The 16,827-nt window shown below is 53.9% G+C and overlaps 1 protein-coding gene across 3 annotated transcripts in view; it reads left to right on the top strand.

Moving 5' to 3' along the window:
• Positions 1-6,945: 6,945 nt before the first annotated feature.
• Positions 6,946-16,827, top strand: part of PACSIN3 (protein kinase C and casein kinase substrate in neurons 3) — a 37,790-nt gene continuing 27,908 nt past the window's right edge. The window contains exon 1 of one of the 3 annotated variants that reach the window (XM_073541624.1): positions 6,946-7,078. The gene's annotated coding sequence lies outside the window, so the exon portion shown is untranslated. Of the gene's footprint in view, positions 7,144-16,827 lie in introns of all 3 variants that reach the window. The other 2 variants (XM_073541628.1, XM_073541626.1) reach the window with 2 other exon arrangements.

Below are 16,827 nucleotides of genomic sequence, written 5' to 3' on the forward strand. Positions count from 1 at the left end.
GGGGTTTTATGGGGGTCAGCGGGAAGGATGCCGGCCACCCGTACTCTTTTCTAGGGGTTTTATGGGGGTCAGTGGGAAGGATGCCGGCCACCCGCACTCTTTTCTAGGGGTTTTATGGGGGTCAGCGGGAAGGATGCCGGCCGCCCGCACTCTTTTCTAGGGGTTTTATGGGGGTCAGCGGGAAGGATGCCGGCCGCCCGCACTCTTTTCTAGGGGTTTTATGGGGGTCAGTGGGAAGGATGCCGGCCACCTGTACTCTTTTCTAGGGGTTTTATGGGGGTCAGCGGGAAGGATGCCGGCCGCCCGCACTCTTTTCTAGGGGTTTTATGGGGGTCAGCGGGAAGGATGCCGGCCGCCCGCACTCTTTTCTAGGGGTTTTATGGGGGTCAGCGGGAAGGATGCCGGCCGCCCGCACTCTTTTCTAGGGGTTTTATGGGGGTCAGCGGGAAGGATGCCGGCCGCCCGCACTCTTTTCTAGGGGTTTTATGGGGGTCAGCGGGAAGGATGCCGGCCACCTGTACTCTTTTCTAGGGGTTTTATGGGGGTCAGTGGGAAGGATGCCGGCCGCCCGCACTCTTTTCTAGGGGTTTTATGGGGGTCAGCGGGAAGGATGCCGGCTGCCCGCACTCTTTTCTAGGGGTTTTATGGGGGTCAGCGGGAAGGATGCCGGCTGCCTGCACTCTTTTCTAGGGGTTTTATGGGGGTCAGCGGGAAGGATGCCGGCCACCCGCACTCTTTTCTAGGGGTTTTATGGGGGTCAGCGGGAAGGATGCCGGCTGCCCGCACTCTTTTCTAGGGGTTTTATGGGGGTCAGCGGGAAGGATGCCGGCCGCCCGCACTCTTTTCTAGGGGTTTTATGGGGGTCAGTGGGAAGGATGCCGGCCGCCCGCAGTCTTTTCTAGGGGTTTTATGGGGGTCAGCGGGAAGGATGCCGGCCACCCGTACTCTTTTCTAGGGGTTTTATGGGGGTCAGTGGGAAGGATGCCGGCCGCCCGCACTCTTTTCTAGGGGTTTTATGGGGGTCAGTGGGAAGGATGCCGGCCGCCCGCACTCTTTTCTAGGGGTTTTATGGGGGTCAGCGGGAAGGATGCCGGCCGCCCGCACTCTTTTCTAGGGGTTTTATGGGGGTCAGCGGGAAGGATGCCGGCCACCCGTACTCTTTTCTAGGGGTTTTATGGGGGTCAGTGGGAAGGATGCCGGCCACCCGCACTCTTTTCTAGGGGTTTTATGGGGGTCAGCGGGAAGGATGCCGGCCGCCCGCACTCTTTTCTAGGGGTTTTATGGGGGTCAGCGGGAAGGATGCCGGCCGCCCGCACTCTTTTCTAGGGGTTTTATGGGGGTCAGTGGGAAGGATGCCGGCCACCTGTACTCTTTTCTAGGGGTTTTATGGGGGTCAGCGGGAAGGATGCCGGCCGCCCGCACTCTTTTCTAGGGGTTTTATGGGGGTCAGCGGGAAGGATGCCGGCCGCCCGCACTCTTTTCTAGGGGTTTTATGGGGGTCAGCGGGAAGGATGCCGGCCGCCCGCACTCTTTTCTAGGGGTTTTATGGGGGTCAGCGGGAAGGATGCCGGCCGCCCGCACTCTTTTCTAGGGGTTTTATGGGGGTCAGCGGGAAGGATGCCGGCCACCTGTACTCTTTTCTAGGGGTTTTATGGGGGTCAGTGGGAAGGATGCCGGCCGCCCGCACTCTTTTCTAGGGGTTTTATGGGGGTCAGCGGGAAGGATGCCGGCCGCCCGCACTCTTTTCTAGGGGTTTTATGGGGGTCAGCGGGAAGGATGCCGGCCGCCCGCACTCTTTTCTAGGGGTTTTATGGGGGTCAGCGGGAAGGATGCCGGCCACCCGCACTCTTTTCTAGGGGTTTTATGGGGGTCAGCGGGAAGGATGCCGGCCACCCGCACTCTTTTCTAGGGGTTTTATGGGGGTCAGTGGGAAGGATGCCGGCCACCCGCACTCTTTTCTAGGGGTTTTATGGGGGTCAGCGGGAAGGATGCCGGCCGCCCGCACTCTTTTCTAGGGGTTTTATGGGGGTCAGCGGGAAGGATGCTGGCCACCCGCACTCTTTTCTAGGGGTTTTATGGGGGTCAGCGGGAAGGATGCCGGCTGCCCGCACTCTTTTCTAGGGGTTTTATGGGGGTCAGCGGGAAGGATGCCGGCCGCCCGCACTCTTTTCTAGGGGTTTTATGGGGGTCAGCGGGAAGGATGCCGGCCACCCGCACTCTTTTCTAGGGGTTTTATGGGGGTCAGTGGGAAGGATGCCGGCCACCCGCACTCTTTTCTAGGGGTTTTATGGGGGTCAGTGGGAAGGATGCCGGCCACCCGCACTCTTTTCTAGGGGTTTTATGGGGGTCAGCGGGAAGGATGCCGGCCACCCGCACTCTTTTCTAGGGGTTTTATGGGGGTCAGCGGGAAGGATGCCGGCCACCCGCACTCTTTTCTAGGGGTTTTATGGGGGTCAGCGGGAAGGATGCCGGCCACCCGCACTCTTTTCTAGGGGTTTTATGGGGGTCAGTGGGAAGGATGCCGGCCACCCGCACTCTTTTCTAGGGGTTTTATGGGGGTCAGCGGGAAGGATGCCGGCCACCCGCACTCTTTTCTAGGGGTTTTATGGGGGTCAGCGGGAAGGATGCCGGCCACCCGCACTCTTTTCTAGGGGTTTTATGGGGGTCAGCGGGAAGGATGCCGGCCACCCGCACTCTTTTCTAGGGGTTTTATGGGGGTCAGTGGGAAGGATGCCGGCCACCCGCACTCTTTTCTAGGGGTTTTATGGGGGTCAGCGGGAAGGATGCCGGCCACCCGCACTCTTTTCTAGGGGTTTTATGGGGGTCAGCGGGAAGGATGCCGGCCACCCGCACTCTTTTCTAGGGGTTTTATGGGGGTCAGCGGGAAGGATGCCGGCCACCCGCACTCTTTTCTAGGGGTTTTATGGGGGTCAGTGGGAAGGATGCCGGCCACCCGCACTCTTTTCTAGGGGTTTTATGGGGGTCAGCGGGAAGGATGCCGGCCACCTGTACTCTTTTCTAGGGGTTTTATGGGGGTCAGTGGGAAGGATGCCGGCCGCCCGCACTCTTTTCTAGGGGTTTTATGGGGGTCAGCGGGAAGGATGCCGGCCGCCCGCACTCTTTTCTAGGGGTTTTATGGGGGTCAGCGGGAAGGATGCCGGCTGCCCGCACTCTTTTCTAGGGGTTTTATGGGGGTCAGCGGGAAGGATGCCGGCCACCCGCACTCTTTTCTAGGGGTTTTATGGGGGTCAGCGGGAAGGATGCCGGCTGCCCGCACTCTTTTCTAGGGGTTTTATGGGGGTCAGCGGGAAGGATGCCGGCCGCCCGCACTCTTTTCTAGGGGTTTTATGGGGGTCAGTGGGAAGGATGCCGGCCGCCCGCAGTCTTTTCTAGGGGTTTTATGGGGGTCAGCGGGAAGGATGCCGGCCACCCGTACTCTTTTCTAGGGGTTTTATGGGGGTCAGTGGGAAGGATGCCGGCCGCCCGCACTCTTTTCTAGGGGTTTTATGGGGGTCAGCGGGAAGGATGCCGGCCGCCCGCACTCTTTTCTAGGGGTTTTATGGGGGTCAGCGGGAAGGATGCCGGCCACCCGTACTCTTTTCTAGGGGTTTTATGGGGGTCAGTGGGAAGGATGCCGGCCACCCGCACTCTTTTCTAGGGGTTTTATGGGGGTCAGCGGGAAGGATGCCGGCCGCCCGCACTCTTTTCTAGGGGTTTTATGGGGGTCAGCGGGAAGGATGCCGGCCGCCCGCACTCTTTTCTAGGGGTTTTATGGGGGTCAGTGGGAAGGATGCCGGCCACCTGTACTCTTTTCTAGGGGTTTTATGGGGGTCAGCGGGAAGGATGCCGGCCGCCCGCACTCTTTTCTAGGGGTTTTATGGGGGTCAGCGGGAAGGATGCCGGCCGCCCGCACTCTTTTCTAGGGGTTTTATGGGGGTCAGCGGGAAGGATGCCGGCCGCCCGCACTCTTTTCTAGGGGTTTTATGGGGGTCAGCGGGAAGGATGCCGGCCGCCCGCACTCTTTTCTAGGGGTTTTATGGGGGTCAGCGGGAAGGATGCCGGCCACCTGTACTCTTTTCTAGGGGTTTTATGGGGGTCAGTGGGAAGGATGCCGGCCGCCCGCACTCTTTTCTAGGGGTTTTATGGGGGTCAGCGGGAAGGATGCCGGCTGCCCGCACTCTTTTCTAGGGGTTTTATGGGGGTCAGCGGGAAGGATGCCGGCTGCCCGCACTCTTTTCTAGGGGTTTTATGGGGGTCAGCGGGAAGGATGCCGGCCACCCGCACTCTTTTCTAGGGGTTTTATGGGGGTCAGCGGGAAGGATGCCGGCTGCCCGCACTCTTTTCTAGGGGTTTTATGGGGGTCAGCGGGAAGGATGCCGGCCGCCCGCACTCTTTTCTAGGGGTTTTATGGGGGTCAGTGGGAAGGATGCCGGCCGCCCGCAGTCTTTTCTAGGGGTTTTATGGGGGTCAGCGGGAAGGATGCCGGCCACCCGTACTCTTTTCTAGGGGTTTTATGGGGGTCAGTGGGAAGGATGCCGGCCGCCCGCACTCTTTTCTAGGGGTTTTATGGGGGTCAGTGGGAAGGATGCCGGCCGCCCGCACTCTTTTCTAGGGGTTTTATGGGGGTCAGCGGGAAGGATGCCGGCCGCCCGCACTCTTTTCTAGGGGTTTTATGGGGGTCAGCGGGAAGGATGCCGGCCACCCGTACTCTTTTCTAGGGGTTTTATGGGGGTCAGGGGGAAGGATGCCGGCCACCCGCACTCTTTTCTAGGGGTTTTATGGGGGTCAGCGGGAAGGATGCCGGCCGCCCGCACTCTTTTCTAGGGGTTTTATGGGGGTCAGCGGGAAGGATGCCGGCCGCCCGCACTCTTTTCTAGGGGTTTTATGGGGGTCAGTGGGAAGGATGCCGGCCACCTGTACTCTTTTCTAGGGGTTTTATGGGGGTCAGCGGGAAGGATGCCGGCCGCCCGCACTCTTTTCTAGGGGTTTTATGGGGGTCAGCGGGAAGGATGCCGGCCGCCCGCACTCTTTTCTAGGGGTTTTATGGGGGTCAGCGGGAAGGATGCCGGCCGCCCGCACTCTTTTCTAGGGGTTTTATGGGGGTCAGCGGGAAGGATGCCGGCCGCCCGCACTCTTTTCTAGGGGTTTTATGGGGGTCAGCGGGAAGGATGCCGGCCACCTGTACTCTTTTCTAGGGGTTTTATGGGGGTCAGTGGGAAGGATGCCGGCCGCCCGCACTCTTTTCTAGGGGTTTTATGGGGGTCAGCGGGAAGGATGCCGGCCGCCCGCACTCTTTTCTAGGGGTTTTATGGGGGTCAGCGGGAAGGATGCCGGCTGCCCGCACTCTTTTCTAGGGGTTTTATGGGGGTCAGCGGGAAGGATGCCGGCCACCCGCACTCTTTTCTAGGGGTTTTATGGGGGTCAGCGGGAAGGATGCCGGCCACCCGCACTCTTTTCTAGGGGTTTTATGGGGGTCAGTGGGAAGGATGCCGGCCACCCGCACTCTTTTCTAGGGGTTTTATGGGGGTCAGCGGGAAGGATGCCGGCCGCCCGCACTCTTTTCTAGGGGTTTTATGGGGGTCAGCGGGAAGGATGCTGGCCACCCGCACTCTTTTCTAGGGGTTTTATGGGGGTCAGCGGGAAGGATGCCGGCTGCCCGCACTCTTTTCTAGGGGTTTTATGGGGGTCAGCGGGAAGGATGCCGGCCGCCCGCACTCTTTTCTAGGGGTTTTATGGGGGTCAGCGGGAAGGATGCCGGCCACCCGCACTCTTTTCTAGGGGTTTTATGGGGGTCAGTGGGAAGGATGCCGGCCACCCGCACTCTTTTCTAGGGGTTTTATGGGGGTCAGTGGGAAGGATGCCGGCCACCCGCACTCTTTTCTAGGGGTTTTATGGGGGTCAGCGGGAAGGATGCCGGCCACCCGCACTCTTTTCTAGGGGTTTTATGGGGGTCAGCGGGAAGGATGCCGGCCACCCGCACTCTTTTCTAGGGGTTTTATGGGGGTCAGCGGGAAGGATGCCGGCCACCCGCACTCTTTTCTAGGGGTTTTATGGGGGTCAGTGGGAAGGATGCCGGCCACCCGCACTCTTTTCTAGGGGTTTTATGGGGGTCAGCGGGAAGGATGCCGGCCACCCGCACTCTTTTCTAGGGGTTTTATGGGGGTCAGCGGGAAGGATGCCGGCCGCCCGCACTCTTTTCTATGGGTTTTAGGAGTTTCAGTGTCATTGAAAGCGATGGTGAATCGCCGTCTGACCGCACCTCGGGCCGTGTTCACACTGCAATGGTTTCTGGCGGTAAAGTACGATGAGATTTTTAAGTGGAAACCTCTCCACGATACGGTGCGTTTAGGCTAAGTGCACACGTAGCAGAACATTTCTGCTGAAAATCCTGACTCCCTTCCCAGAAACCGCGCGGTTTATTCTGTGCGTTTTCCGCGCGGTTTTTATGCGTTTTTTTTCCGTGCGTTTTCAAGTCGCATAGAAATAGCCTGAATCGCGGAAACATCCGTGAAATTAATGAGCATGCTGCGTTTTTTACCACAAAGCGTTTTTTCGCGGTAAAAAAATGCATCAGTATGCAGAAAAAGTGCAAAATGCATAGAAATGAATGGGAAGCTTATGTTTAGCGGTTTTATTGGAAAATCCCCTAAAAATACCGCTAAAAAAACGCTGTGTGTGAACACAGCGTCCCAAAGTGTTCCTGTGCTTTTTTCCCCTTTTTCTTACATCCAGCAATGAGGTGCGTCCAAATAATGAGTTTACAAAATGAATTGTTTTACTATCTGACGCTGTGTGATTTGTCGTTTTATGTCGTGATTGTCAGAGGTTTTTTTCCCCAAAATCCATAAGGGATTAATAATAATGTTACAGAGCAGGCCGCGCCATTGTGGGGTCTCCCCTCAGAGCTATGGGGGCAGACGGGTTGCCATGACAGCACGGAGGCCGGGAGGAGGAGGCCGCGGCCCAGGCGGCGGGCGGAGCGTATAATTACCGGGGAGGAGGCGGCGGCGGTAGTGGTAATAGTGCGCGGGCAGGACGGAGGTGTAGGACGGGCACAGGAGCACACAGGCCGGCACAGGTGAGGCGGCGGGGGTGTGCTGAGACCCCCGTACTGAGCTGCTGCAGCACTACAACTCCCAGCAGGTGAGCAGTCACCAGCCGTAGACTGCGAAGGGAGGACTGCCCCTGTCATGGGGGACCGAGAAGTGTCCGGAGGGGTGGGGGGGTTACGGATATGGGGAGTGGGATGTTGGGGTGGGGGGGTTACGGATATGGGGAGTGGGATGTTGGGGTGGGGGGGTTACGGATATGGGGAGTGGGATGTTGGGGTGGGGGGGTTACGGATATGGGGAGTGGGATGTTGGGGTGGGGGGGTTACGGATATGGGGAGTGGGATGTTGGGGTGGGGGGGTTACGGATATGGGGAGTGGGATGTTGGGGTGGGGGGGTTACGGATATGGGGAGTGGGATGTTGGGGTGGGGGGGTTACGGATATGGGGAGTGGGATGTTGGGGTGGGGGGGTTACGGATATGGGGAGTGGGATGTTGGGGTGGGGGGAGTGGGATGTTGGGGTGGGGGGGGTTACGGATATGGGGAGTGGGGTGGGGGGGATACGGATATGGGGAGTGGGATGTTGGGGTGGGGGGGTTACGGATATGGGGAGTGGGATGTTGGGGTGGGGGGAGTGGGATGTTGGGGTGGGGGGGGTTACGGATATGGGGAGTGGGGTGGGGGGGTTACGGATATGGGGAGTGGGGTGGGGGGGTTACGGATATGGGGAGTGGGATGTTGGGGTGGGGGGGTTACGGATATGGGGAGTGGGATGTTGGGGTGGGGGGGTTACGGATATGGGGAGTGGTGCTGTGGGGGGCTGTGGATGTGGGGAGCGGGGATGGGCGGTCATGGCTCTGGGGTGGCTGCACTGATGACTGGTACGATGCGGTGCATATTACAGGGGTTGTTCTCCCTGCTGGGTGCAGTGAGGAGCGACCCACCATCCTCCTCCTCCAGGTGATTTGGGGTTGTCGGTTTTCACCCCCCGGAGTGTCTGGTGGTCTCTTTGGTCGCTGTGCCCACACGGGGCTGATTTTCCGTCTGAATCTGCTGGTGGGAGTCTCCACTGTACCAGTTGGGTGCGGATGGTGCGAGGGTTATGGACCTGTTCAGACTTGCAGACTTTCTCGGGCCGCAGAGAAGCTGCACAGTGATAATTGCAGCGCTGATGTCTGATGCGTCTCCATTTACGCTGTGGATTGCGCAGGTTGCGATGCCGGGGGTGAAATCCTGCAACAGAACTTGCATCATGTGGTGCAGCCGCGTCTTATCTTTCCGGTGTGAACATGTCCCACGTTGGGGGGGGCACACGCTCGGCCACGGGTGAAATCAGTGTCGCGTGTGTTGCTTGGGGGGGGGTCACTAGTTGCCGCCTTCTGTATGTGCTGCCGGCGTGTCGGCCGGATGTGCCGGGGATGCTCGGCGTGTCGGCCGGATGTGCCGGGGATGCTCGGCGTGTCGGCCGGATGTGCCGGGGATGCTCGGCGTGTCGGCCGGATGTGCCGGGGATGCTCGGCGTGTCGGCCGCTGTTAATGTGAGCGTCCTCGTTACTAATGAACGTGGAGCAGATATGGCCGATGGAGCCGCGCAGAGATCTGGAGCCGCTGCTCTTCCACCATGTGATTTATTGTCTTTGGGTTTCTTCAGGTCTTTAGACCCTTTGTTTTTGGATGGTGGTGGCACTGATCGTGGGGTAATGGCTGCAGATGTGGCACCGTGTCCCATGCAGCGACCGCTCCTGCTCGCCCTTAGGAGTCGCTATGTGGAAGGTACGCCCGGCGCTATCGGCGGAGTATGTGGCTTTACAATGTGTGTTTTGTGCAGGTTTATGGCTTTTTTATCTCCTTTTTATAGCGGCTGTATACTGAGTACGCGGCCGGCCATCAGTGTCCGTGTGGGATCGCCAGGAATGTATGGGAATCCTTCAGCAGCGTTCACACAGAGCAGACACGTTGCAGGTTTTCTTCAGATTTGCACTCCATAAAACCCCTTGTGGTTCCAGCATTTCTTTCTGCATGGTGCGGATCTGCCGCAGTTGATGGGTTTGTCCGTGTGGCCGGCTGCTTCCGTCCCCTCCATTATGGGGTCAGACGAACTCGGCGTTCCTCCTCTCCTGAAATGCAGCGGACAGAAGACGACATGGACGGGACGTGTTTGATTCCTGCAGCTCGGTTCTTTTGGAAGTCTTTGGCTTCTTCTTTGCTCGGTTTTGTACCTGGCAGCGAGGCTCGTGTTGAAGTTTCCATGCATCCTCCCTGCCAAGAGCGAGCTGAGCGCGGTCTATCTGTGAGTGACAGCTTGGCTCTTACTAGTACATGACGTGTTTGGAGGTCTTAAAGGGATATTCCCATCCAGGATGGTTGGGGCTCCGACCTCTGCTGATAATTGCGACGACTCCGGTCTCTTTGCAGGAGGCTGTGACACCGCGAGACCATCCTGGCAGTCGGGGGTGCTGTTATTTGGGGCCCCTGGTGCCTTTTCTTCCTTCCTGGATTTTTCTGCAGCGTGACCTGCAAACCAGTAAATGCACATACCTCCTCGGTAAGATATTTGGGACATTCAGAGGTTTTTTTTCTTCTGCATTCACTAGTGACTCTCACGGGCACGTGTGTGTGTGTGTGTGTGTGTGGGGGGGGGTGTTGTGAGTTCATTTTCCCCTCCGTCACTGAGGCCTGGTGAACTCCCTATTCTAGTGAAGGAAGGTAGTGAGCCTGATTATCAGGCACCTGGGACTGATGAAGACGATTGGCTGAGTGGAGTCACTGACTGGATTTAAGGCAGCCTACACCCTTTCTGGCCTGCGGGTGATTTCTCTGTGGACTCTTGGACACCAGTCTGATTCCTGCTCTCCTAAAGCTAAGTTTTCTGTTTTGCCTTTTTGCATCTAAGATTTGTTTTTGTTTTTCTTGCTTTTTGGATTCTGCCACTCCCTGCTGGAGTGTGCAGTGTTCCGTGAGCTCTGTCTTCTGAAGGTACCTGAGTGCTGATTTAGTTTTTGAAGCTTAGTTGCTTCAGGGCCATCTTTATATCAGCTTGTTGGCTTTTGTCTCTGATAGGGTTTTGGCAAACTGCAGACAGCAGCCTTCCTATCCGTTCCTATCTAGGTAGTTTTTGGGCCCCGTCTTTGCTCAGTCTATCTTTCTGTCTGTGTAAGTGTTTTCATCTTGCTTCACCGACATTATATGTGGGGGGCTGCCTATTGCTTTGGGGTCTGCTCTGGGGCAGTTAGATTTCCCCTTTCCTTCTTTAGGCCTATGTATCTCTCCAGCTGTGATCGAGGGGTCTAGGTCATCGTAGGAACCCCCCACGGCTACTGCTAGTTGTGTTGATAGGTTCAGGGGTCTGCAATCTGATAGTTGCCAACTTCTCTGGTTTTCTGGACTTGGCTAGCATTTCTGTTTTTGCCTCCTACGGTGACTCAATCATAACAGAATCACCCGCCAAACCGCAGATCCTGGGGTACTCAATAGCAGGAAAGAATTGTTTTAAAAAAAAAAAAAAAAAAAAAGGTGTGTGTGTGTGTATATTTTTTCCTCTATATCTCTGAGGCCGTAGGGGGAATTTTTTTTTCTCTCAATGGAGATAAAGCAATTTTCTGATCGTGTGGAGCAGCTCGCTGTGGAAGTGCGAGGAATTTCCGCCTATCTTGCTCGTTCACATGCTGTTGAACCAAGGATCCCCACACCTGATGTATTTTTTGGGGATCGGTCTAAATTTGAGTTTCAAAAATAATTGTAAATTATTTTTTGCTTTGAAGCCTAACTCGTCAGGGAGCCCCGCGCAGCAGGTTAAAATTGTCCTCTCTTTGCTGCGCGGCGATCCTCAGGATTGGGCGTTTTCTTTGAAACCAGATGATCCTATTCTGACTAATGTGAACGCATTATTTCAAGCCTTGGGGTTGCTGTACGACGAACCTAATGCTATTGATCAGGCTGAAAAGACCCTGTTAGCATTGAACCAGGGTCGAGAATCTGCAGAGTTGTACTGTGAAAAGTTCCGAAAGTGGGCGGTCCTTACTACCTGGAATGATGGTGCCTTGGCTGCTCTCTTTTGGAAGGGTTTGTCAGAAGCCGTAAAAGATACTATGGTGGGATTTCCTGTTCCCTCTGGTCTGGACGATTCTATGTCTTTAGCCATTCAGGTTGATCGGCGTTTACGTGAACGCAGGATTACACGAGGTGTTGCCACCGGTTGAACAGATGTCTGAACCTATGCAATGTGATAGAGTTTTGTCTAAGGCGCAACGTCAGGAATTCAGAAGGCGTAATAAGCTGTGTTTTTTCTGTGGAGATGCCTCACATGTTATTTCTGTTTGTCCTAAACGTGAGAAACGCTTTGCACACACGTTTTCTGTTGGTGGGGTTCAGCCTAAGTTTCTTTTGGCGATTACTCTGATCTGTTTCCTGTCCACATTTTCCGCCAAGGCTTTTGTGGATTCGGGAGCAGCGCTAAACCTAATGTACTTGGATTTTGCTAAACGTTGTGGATTTCCGTTGACACCTCTGCAGACGCCTATCCCTTTGAGGGGGATTGATGCTACCCCTCTGACTAAAAATAAACCTCAGTTTTGTACCCAGTTGGTCATGCGGGTCGCCCCAGACCACCAAGGAAATTGCAGATTTTTGGTGTTGCATGGTCTGCATGATGCCGTTGTTCTGGGGTTTCCCTGGTTGCAGATTCATAATCCAGTTTTGGATTGGAAGTCTGTCTGTGGTGAGTTGGGGTTGCCGGTGTACCTTTAGTGAGGCTCCGTTTTTTTCCACCTCTCCTCAGTCGCATGAGGTTCCTGACAATTTGGCGGACTACTATGATGTATTTAGTGAGAATGAGTCTGCGTCCTTGCCTCCTCATAGGAGTTATGACTGTGCAATTGAACTAAACCCGGGGTGTAAATTTCCCAAGGGTCGGCTCTTCAATTTATCTGTACCCGAGCACGAGGCTATGCGATCCTATATTAAGGAGGCGTTGGAGAAGGGTCATATTAGACCATCCTCTTCACCCTTAGGTGCTTTTTTTGTGGCCAAGAAGGATGGTTCTTTAAGGCCTTGTATTGATTATCGTGCCCTCAATAAAATTACTATTAAATATCAGTATCCGTTACCCCTGATTTCGGATCTATTCTCTAGAGTCGGAGGTGCTTGCTGGTTTACCAAGCTTGACCTCAGGGGGGCGTATAGTCTTATCCGCATTAAGCAGGGGGATGAATGGAAGACGGCGTTTAATACTCCGGAGGGACATTTTGAGTACCTGGTGATGCCTTTTGGGCTCACTAATGCCCCTTCTGTCTTCCAGTGCTTCATGAACGATATTTTCCGAGACTTTGTCGATAAATTTTTGATTATCTATCTGGACGATATTTTGATCTTCTCCAAGGATTGGGATTCTCATGTGGAACATATTCGGACTGTGTTCCGGATCTTGAGAGAGAATTCTCTGTATGTCAAAGGATCAAAATGCCTTTTTGGGGTACAGAGAATTTCTTTTTTGGGATTTATTTTGTCTCCGTCAACTATTGAAATGGACCCGGCCAAGGTACAGGCCATTTATGATTGGGTTCAGCCCACTTCTTTGAAGGCCCTCCAGAAGTATTTGGGTTTTGCTAATTTTTATCGGAAATTTATAGCAAAATTTTTTAGTATTGCCAAACCATTGACTGACCTGACCAGGAAGGGTGCGGATGTGTTGAATTGGTCTCCGGAGGCGGTTGTTTCCTTTCAGGAGCTGAAGCGAAGATTTACCTCCGCCCCGGTTCTGCGGTAACCTGATGTCTCACTCCCGTTCCAGGTAGAGGTGGATGCTTCTGAGATTGGTGCAGGAGCGGTGTTGTCCCAAAAGGATCCGGTAACATCTAAAATGAATCCCTGTGCTTTCTTTTCCCGTAAGTTCTCTCCATCTGAACGTAACTATGATGTGGGGAATCGGGAACTGTTGGCCATGAAATGGGCATTTGAGGAGTGGAGACATTGGTTGGAGGGAGCTAAGCATCAAGTTGTGGTCCTCACTGACCACAAAAATTTGATTTACCTAGAGTCGGCTAAGCGCTTGAACCCTAGACAGGCTAGGTGGGCCTTGTTTTTTACACGTTTTGATTTTGTGGTCTTTCCTTCCTGGAACTAAGAATGTCAAGGCAGACGCCCTCTCTAGGAGTTTCTTTGCTGATTCTCCTGTGGTGACCAAGCCTGCCACCATCTTAGGCGAAGGGGTATTTCTTTCTGCCATCTCGCCCGATTTGAGACTTGCTCTGCAAGAGTTCCAGGAGGACAAACCTGAGCGTTGCCCCAGTGGAAAGTTGTATGTTCCTGACCAGTGGAGGAAGAGAGTGATGTCTGAAGTTCATTGCTCTGCATTGGCTGGTCATCCAGGTATTTTTGGTACTAGAGATCTGGTGAGTCGCTCTTTTTGGTGGCCCACCTTGTCTCATGATGTCAGGAATTTTGTGCAGTCCTGTGGGACTTGCTCCCGGTCTAAATCTTGTTCTCGCTCTAGTGGGTTGTTGATGCCTTTGCCGGTCCCCAGGAGGCCATGGACCCATATTTCAATGGATTTCATCTCTGATATGCCGGTCTCTCAAAGAATGACTGTTATTTGGGTGATTTGTGATAGGTTCTCTAAGATGGTTCATCTTGTACCACTCCCTAAGTTGCCATCTTCTTCTGAGTTGGTGCCTCTGTTTTTGCAACAGGTGGTTCGCTTGCACGGGATTCCTGAGAACATTGTATCTGACAGAGGAGTTCAATTTGTGTCTAAATTTTGGAGGACGTTCTGTTCCAAGTTGGGAATTCAGTTGTCCTTCTCCTCTGCTTTTCACCCTCAGACCAATGGGCCGACAGAGAGAACAAACCAGACCTTGGAGTCGTATTTGAGATGTTTTATTTCGGCTGATCAGGATGATTGGGTTTCATTTTTGCCCGTGGCCGAATTTGCTTTAAATAATAGAGCTAGTTCTGCCACTTTGATGTCACCTTTTTTTTGTAACTTTGGTTTTCACCCTCGATTTTCTTCAGGGCAGGTGGAGCCTTCTGCCTGCCCAGGTGTTGACACTGTGGTGGAGAGAATGCACCAGATCTGGGACCAAGTGGTGGATAAGTTATCTCTCTCTCAGGAAAAGGCCCAGCGGTTTTCCAATCGACATAGGACCATTGGTCCCCAGTTTAAGATTGGTGATATGGTGTGGTTATCATCAAAAAATATTGCTATGAAGGTGGCTTCTCCTAAGTTTAAGCCTAGATTTATTGGACCTTACAAGATTTTGGAGATTATTAATCCGGTCTCTTTTCGTTTGGCTCTTCCTGTCACATTTAAGATCCATAATGTGTTCCATAAGTCCTTGTTGAAGAGGTTTGTTGAGCCAGTTGTGCCTGAGGTGGCACCTCCGGACCCTGTATTGGTTGAAGGTAACTTGGAATATGAGGTAGAGAAAATTCTGGATTCCCGTCTGGTTAGACGGAGACTCCAGTATTTGGTTAAGTGGAAGGGTTATGGTCAGGAGGATAATTCCTGGGTCTCTGCCTCTGATATTCATGCCAAAAGATTGGTGCGTGCCTTTCATCGGGCTCACCCTGATCGCCCTGGTAGCGTTGTTGAGGGTTGACCCCTCCTCAAGGGGGAGGTACTGTTGAGTTCATTTTCCCCTCCGTCACTGAGGTCTGGTGAACTCCCTATTCTAGTGAAGGAAGGTAGTGAGCCTGATTATCAGGCACCTGGGACTAATGAAGACAATTGGCTGAGTGGAGTCACTGACTGGATTTAAGGCAGCCTACGCCCTTTCTGCCCTGCGGGTGATTTCTCTGTGGACTCTTGGACACCAGTCTGATTCCTGCTCTCCTAAAGCTAAGTTTTCTGTTTTGCCTTTTTGCATCTAAGATTTGTTTTTGTTTTTCTTGCTTTTTGGATTCTGCCACTCCCTGCTGGAGTGTGCAGTGTTCCTTGAGCTCTGTCTTCTGAAAGTTCCTGAGTGCTGATTTAGTTTTTGAAGCTTAGTTGCTTCAGGGCCATTTTTATATCAGCTTGTTGGCTTTTGTCTCTGATAGGGTTTTGGCAGATTGCAGACAGCAGCTTTCCTATCCGTTCCTATCTAGGTAGTTTTGGGGCCCCGTCTTTGCTCAGCCTGTCTTTCTGTCTGTGTAAGTGTTTTCATCTTGCTTCACCGTCATTATATGTGGGGGGTGCCTATTGCTTTGGGGTCTGCTCTGGGGCAGTTAGATTTCCCCTTTCCTTCTTTAGGCCTATGTATCTCTCCGGCTGTGATCGAGGGGTCTAGGTCATCGTACGAACCCCCCACGGTTACTGCTAGTTGTGTTGATAGGTTCAGGGGTCTGCAATCTGATAGTTGCCAACTTCTCTGGTTTTCAGGAGTTAGCTAGCATTTCTGTTTTTGCCTCCTACGGTGACTCAATCATAACAGGGGGGTATATAGGTTTACTGTGCAAATAGGTTGCAGTCTATTAGGTCTCCAGGAGGCTGATCTCCCTGAAAATGAAGCGTGACAGAGCACACGTTCATTCGGTGGTCCCTGTTGTAGCCTGTGGGCCCGTGTGCCCAAATCCTGTTTTGTAGGAGGTTCTGACATGAGCCTCAACGGGACCAAAGAACGGGTGCCAAAACGCAGCATGACAGCGCATGTTTTGGATCTGCTGTGCCGCAGTGATGACCTCACGTCCAGCGTTCACGTGTCCACTCTCCGGCATCATCGGTCACCAGCCACACGCATCGCTGTGACTGACTGGTGGTCGTGTGAATGATTGATGTGAAGCCGGTGCTGCGAGGAATGAATAGGTGGATGTTACTTGTTTACTTTCCTACCTTTTTTTTTTTTTTTGTCCTCACACTTGTGACAGCTCCTTTAAAACACAAAGTGGAAGATGGAGTGAAGGTAGCGGAGAGGTCGGCCAGCGAGCGGCTGTGGACAATCCACCTGTTTTGCCGCTTGTGTAATTCAATCTACAAGGTTTTATCACTCGGGAGGGTTTTTTACGTACAATGCTTTGTTGTTGGCAGCACATCCTGATGACATGGATGGATGTGCTGCCGAGGGATCTGGGCAAAAAGCATTGCAGGACGTTGGTCTGTGGCTGCTGGACCAGAGCCCAGTGGGCCACCTCCTGCCCACGGCCTCCACTGCTGAGGATGTAGCTGCAGCGTCACGTGTATCATGGCGGCCTAATCATCGAGATGTCAGTAAGAGGTCCAGCGGCCACTCTCTAGGCTGCGTGTAAGGGCTATATGCAGATGAGGCTTTTTTGCTTTCAGCCAGCCCCCCCCCCCCCCCCCCACAAAAAAAAAACCCAAAAACTGAAAGATGTGGTCACCCTGTGAATGGCCATCCACGTAATAGAGCCACTCTGACTAGTAGGGGAGGGCGGAGGTCTCTACATGGGTCACATGGCCAAAGATCGCAGAGTACTGTGGGGGGGGGACAAGAACCACTGCTGGGGGGCACAAAGACCACTGTGGGGGTGTGGAAGAACCACTGGGGGGAGGAACAAGAACCACTGCTGGGGGGGCACAGGAAGCACTGAGGGGCATCAATTCTAAAGAATGGCCTCAGAAGTCATTAGTCGGTGACTGTAGCGGCCAACGTTGCTCGAGTCCCAATCGCACCCGGCACTTGTGATAAGTTGGAGTAGAACTTGTTACGGGGAATACGGCTGTGATAGCCGCACTGATCGGCCTCTGACTCACCGGAGAGAAGGATTTATTAGCGTTACACAAGAATAACAGAGGACAGGATCATTGCCAACAAGGCGCCAATATTTACTAAAGGCTAAGTGCT

The sequence above is a fragment of the Dendrobates tinctorius genome, unplaced genomic scaffold (genome assembly GCF_039654945.1).
Source record: "Dendrobates tinctorius isolate UK_male_01 unplaced genomic scaffold, ASM3965494v1 ptg000124l, whole genome shotgun sequence".
NCBI classification, from domain to species: domain Eukaryota; kingdom Metazoa; phylum Chordata; class Amphibia; order Anura; family Dendrobatidae; genus Dendrobates; species Dendrobates tinctorius.